Below are 6,272 nucleotides of genomic sequence, written 5' to 3'. Positions count from 1 at the left end.
ATCGCAAAGTTGAGGAGTATTATCAAAATGGGCCTTTACCAATTAAGAAAAAAGAAATCCCATAATTGTTGTGAAACTGATCCAAAATCTATTTTATGATCAAATTAGATTAAAAAGACTTGCTAGGAAGTCTATTTTCTTCCAAAGATAAATGTAGGCATTTAGATTAAAATTAAAGTGACAAGTTTTAATGTTAATTAGCAGATTGTCTTGTTGACTTTCTTAGTGGTAGATTTTTTATTAATAAACAATGATAAAATTAAAAGAGTATTTTACTTATATTATACATGAAGCTAGGGAAAACTAAACTTCCCCTATAATACAAAACTATATATGGCTTGGGTAATTAGTTTAAAGTTTACCAAAATAGTAAATAGTTCCTACCAAAAAAATAAATAAATAGTAAATAGTAAATGAGATTGATGACAAGGGTGGAATAGATATTGCATAAGATACGAGAGAGAATATCAATTATTTTAAACTGGAGGAGGAATTTGATTGTTAAAATAAAATTAGAAAAGACAAATGATTTTCAACAAAAAAAAAAAAGTTAAATGAAGAAGTGATGCTTATCAGTTATCACCTTTACATTAAGACGAGAATCACTAAAATCAAAATCAAACAACAGTAACAACAACAATGAAAATCACTTCTTCATTTAAATGAATAATTGAAATTGAAATCTTTTAATCACTAAAATCAAAATCAAACAACAGTAACAACAACAATCTCTTACAAAATAAAGATGTTATTTCTGAAAGATCGTCTTTTGCTAGAATAGCACACATCAACATCAATATCAATTTAAAAAATACAAAAGTGTTAAAAATCAACATCAATTTAAAAAATCCACCAACTAGTAGACCAGCAGCCATCCACCTGAGTTGAAGTGAATAAACCACATAAGACTTCCATTTTTATCATTTAAAATTTAAAAAGTAAAAAGAGAACACTACAAGAAATTAATATTATAAAAAATAAATAAAACAAAGATGGCTAACATACTGTGAAGAACGTGAACTTTGCAGCCTATCCAAAAAATATTATAATAAAAAGTCAATAAAATACTAAGAAGCAAATGCGGTATAATTTTGACTTAATTAGCTTAAGTTGAGACTTGAGAGTATCATTTTGGCTGGCATTCTGGGACTACTAATTATATATTCTCTGTTTCATTTTAATATGATTGAATTTTAAACTTGTGAGTTAAATGCATATAGTATATGACATAGATGAGATAAATTTTTAATGATAATATAGATAATCTTTTCTCAAAGTTTAATGACATATTTGATTTTTTTCTCTTAAAAATAAAATAAAATGAAATAATTTAAATTAATTTTTAGATATACAAAAAGAAATAGGGTCATATCAGTGGAGTGGAGTGAGGAATATATATATTATATTGTATTATATTATATTATATTATAGAAGCCATACTTCACAAGCTCCCAACAATTCCTTTAAGCTTTAGCAGACACATGAGTATTGACTCTTTCAATCTAAAATGGCTTAGAAATAGTGATGTTTAATAAAAAGGATAAACAAAATAGAAAATAAAAAAGTTTTCTAATATTTCAGTGATAATCTATTATCCACCATATATATTTTTAGTGAGATAGTTCAATGAGAAATGAGTGAAAAATCATGTTCTATTATACAAATTTTCTATTAAACTTTATTTGTAGTAGTATTAGTTTGAAATAATTTATCAGAAATCTCATCAGGTATAAGGGGAATGATACTTCCAATATTAAATTTTTTGTTATTCTTACTTTTTACGAGGTACTCTCTGAATATAACTAAGATGGAGGATCAATGTGATAAGATGTCAAATTATATTTGGGATCTCGGAAAAATGCCTATATAAAAGAGAGAAATAATCAATTAGGGTTTATGCTATGAACTTGTCTCTTATTTTTTAGATTAATCTGGAACCTCCCTCCATTCTTCCTTTTAGTTTCTACTTCTTCATTTGAAGGATTTGCTACTAGTTTGGAGTAATTAGAATGATGAACTCTTATAATTATCCATTTCAACACAATATGGGTTCATTACATACTTCTTCCGTTCCTTTTTATATGTCATCCTTAATATTGGTCTATAATAATTGTCATTTCATAAAATCAATGCATAAATTATAATATTAGTCTTATTTTACCCTTGTGAGTTATTAGCCTTGAAAATATACATTTGACCAATATAGAAAAAATTAAGTAAATAATTCATGTTCATTTTTAAATTAATTAATCAAAATAAATTAATTCATATTCATTGATTGAAAAGCTAACTTCAGAAAAAATTAAATAAGGGTAGAATGGTAAACATACTTAATTTCTTAATACACATGAAATAAAAAATGGGGACATATAAATAACAACGTGGAGTAACGTGTATGTATGTATAGTTTGTAATTTTAAAAATATTCTCATTCTTAGATTTTTATTTCATCTGCAAATCATGTCTACAACGGCTAAATAAATATTTTAAAATTACTGACACATATATATTTGTGCACGTATCAAATGAAGAGTAAATCTTCCATTAAGTTAATGCTAATTAAAGCTTTGTTAAAAAAAAAAATGCTAGTTCAAGAAAATATAGTTCTCACCAACAGGCATGATGACATATGATCAATGTCGGACCTCATTAATTATTGAATTAAATACAATTATGTATATCGAGAAATTAGAAGTGTATACAACTATATTTGCTAAACATTTAATTTTAGGTACCATTTCAAATTGAAAGTAATAAAATATCTTTAATTTACAAATTCTGAATTTGTTACTTTCTAATCCGTTCACTTTTATTCGTTACTTATTTTTAAAATAGATTTTTATTTTTATTTGTCATTTTTGACATATCAAGAAAAAATAATTATATTTTTTTATGTTTTACCCTAAGCATTAAATACTCTATCTCCAAACCATTTTCGAAGACTTTAATATTAATATCATTTAATAGAAATAGCGTGATAAAATATATGTATCAATAATTGTTTTCTTAATAAATATGTGAAAGTTAAACGGTAATAGATACTTAAAAATGAACAGAGATTATAATTTAGTGTGCCACTTTAAGCAACTTCATTAATTTAGTGTTTTTGGCAGCCTACCACTTCTGGCAATTTCTCACCCAAACCTAACTTTTTTGGTTCCAATGCCATTAAAATTTATAGCCACAAACACTATGAGAATAGTTTAATTAGACAGAATTCATGCTCCGTGGTGGGTACTTGTAAAACGTCTTAAAAGCTCATGTGTGAGGCTTAGTTTTATAAGGTTTATATCTCAGATATCTGACTGTGCACCTTAAATATCCCTAATTAATGATATTTGACTATATATATAACTATTATTTACTTTTTATATTTAAATATTTTTATCATTTTTTCTAACATTAATTCTAGTAATTGAGCTTATATTGATACTAGTTATTAGGTTCCCGCGCCAGCGCGGGCCCAATGTATATTGTATATTACTTCCTCCGTTTCATTTTATGTGAGGTAGTTTGATTCGCCACGGAGTTTAAAAAAGAAAGGAAGACTTTTAAAATTTGTGGTCCAAAATGAATGATATAAATTTGTATGACTGTAAATTATTTCATTAAGGATAAAATAAACATTTTATAATCAAATTGTTACTTAATATAGAAATGTGACATTCTTTTGGGACTGACTAAAAAGGAAAGTAAATAACATAAATTGGGAGTAGTTCTTTGTTTCAATTTATGTGACACCGATGAAATTTGGAGAGTTATATAATTTTTTGTATGTGATTTTGTTAAATATATTTTGAAGTTGTTAATTTATTGTGATTTATAGCACTTCTTATATCATTTTCAAATAATATATATATTACTCTTTCTGTTCCATTTTATGTGACGTAGGTACTTTCACGAAACTCAACTAAATTTCTTATATGATTCTTAAATATTTTTAGTTGTTATTTTACTTTAATTTACGTTACTTTTTATGTTATTTTCAAACAAACTTCTTATGTTTCAATATGGAATTAAAGAGTCAATAAAATTTCTTTTATGATTTTTAATTATGTTTTTTTAATATCTTATATTATTACATTGTGATTTTAAGTACTTTTTATGTAATTTTTAAATCTAGAACAAATTAAAAGAAAAACAAGGAAAAATTTAAATGAAGAAAGTACTAAAATTTTCAAATAATCATATTTCTATATTAAAATGTTAAAAACTTTAAAACTCCACATATATGCAGAAAATCATATACGGAAGACAAAATAATTTTTAAAATATATATTAAAGCTCTTTCTAATAATATCACATATTTATTCTATTTTTCAAATAATATATATTTCTCACTCAATCTCAATTACGCAGTACATATGAAATTTCGAGAGTTAATCAAATTCTTAGTACTATTTTAAACTATATTTTAGTACTATTTATATAATTTTCAAATAATATATGTTACTACTCTATTATATTATGCAATACATGTGAAATTTCAAGAATTAACCAAAATTTTAATATTTTAAATTGATTTTTAGTACTATTTTTGTAGTAAATAGAGGAAGTTGAAGAAGAAGGGCAAATCGGTCAATTGACTGACTAACCCTAAGCTCCTAAACATTCTCACTTCTAAATGGAAGCACGGGCACAATATCCGTTAAATTGTTAATTATTATGATTTATAATATTTTTTACATTATTTTCAAATAATATATGTTATGTATTTTTAAATACTTTAAGTTGTGATTAATAATATTCTTAACGTAATTTCAAATAATATATGTTACTCCATTTGTCCCAATTTATGTGACACATGTGAAATTTTGAGAGTTAATATGTTTTTCAAATATTGTAAGTTGTTAACTATTGTGGTTTATGGTATTCTTAATGTAATTTTTCAAATAATATATGTTATTCCCTTCGTCTTAATTATACAATTCGCGTAAAATTTTGAGAGTTAATCGAATTTGTAATATTTTAAATTTATTTTTTAGTACTATTTAAAAAGGAAAAAATTAAAATATTACTATATAAGAAGAGTAGTAATTATATAGTAATTTTTCAAATAATATATGTTATTCCCTTCGTCTTAATTATAGAATTCGCGTAAAATTTTGAGAGTTAATCGAATTTGTAATATTTTAAATTTATTTTTTAGTACTATTTAAAAAGGAAAAAATTAAAATATTACTATATAAGAAGAGTAGTAATTATATAGTAATTTTTCAAATAATATATGTTATTCCCTTCGTCTTAATTATAGAATTCGCGTAAAATTTTGAGAGTTAATCGAATTTGTAATATTTTAAATTTATTTTTTAGTACTATTTAAAAAGGAAAAAATTAAAATATTACTATATAAGAAGAGTAGTAATTATATAGTAATTTTTCAAATAATATATGTTATTCCCTTCGTCTTAATTATAGAATTCGCGTAAAATTTTGAGAGTTAATCGAATTTGTAATATTTTAAATTTATTTTTTAGTACTATTTAAAAAGGAAAAAATTAAAATATTACTATATAAGAAGAGTAGTAATTATATAGTAATTTTTCAAATAATATATGTTATTCCATTCGTCTTAATTATACAATTCGCGTAAAATTTTGAGAGTTAATCGAATTTGTGATATTTTAAATTTATTTTTTAGTACTATTTAAAAAGGAAAAAATTAAAATATTACTATATAAGAAGAGTAGTAATTATATAGTAATTTTTCAAATAATATATGTTATTCCCTTCGTCTTAATTATACAATTCGCGTAAAATTTTGAGAGTTAATCGAATTTGTGATATTTTAAATTTATTTTTTAGTACTATTTAAAAAGGAAAAAATTAAAATATTACTATATAAGAAGAGTAGTAATTATATAGTAATTTTTCAAATAATATATGTTATTCCCTTCGTCTTAATTATACAATTCGCGTAAAATTTTGAGAGTTAATCGAATTTGTGATATTTTAAATTTATTTTTTAGTACTATTTAAAAAGGAAAAAATTAAAATATTACTATATAAGAAGAGTAGTAATTATATAGTAATTTTTCAAATAATATATGTTATTCCCTTCGTCTTAATTATACAATTCGCGTAAAATTTTGAGAGTTAATCGAATTTGTAATATTTTAAATTTATTTTTTAGTACTATTTAAAAAGGAAAAAATTAAAATATTACTATATAAGAAGAGTAGTAATTATATAGTAATTTTTCAAATAATATATGTTATTCCCTTCGTCTTAATTATACAATTCGCGTAAAATTTTGAGAGTTAATCGAATTT

This window comes from Solanum tuberosum, unplaced genomic scaffold (assembly GCF_000226075.1).
Source record: "Solanum tuberosum cultivar DM 1-3 516 R44 unplaced genomic scaffold, SolTub_3.0 scf00216, whole genome shotgun sequence".
Classification (NCBI taxonomy): Eukaryota; Viridiplantae; Streptophyta; class Magnoliopsida; order Solanales; family Solanaceae; genus Solanum; species Solanum tuberosum.
The sequence above is the reverse complement of the archived record's forward strand: the minus strand, read 5'-3'. Positions refer to the sequence as shown.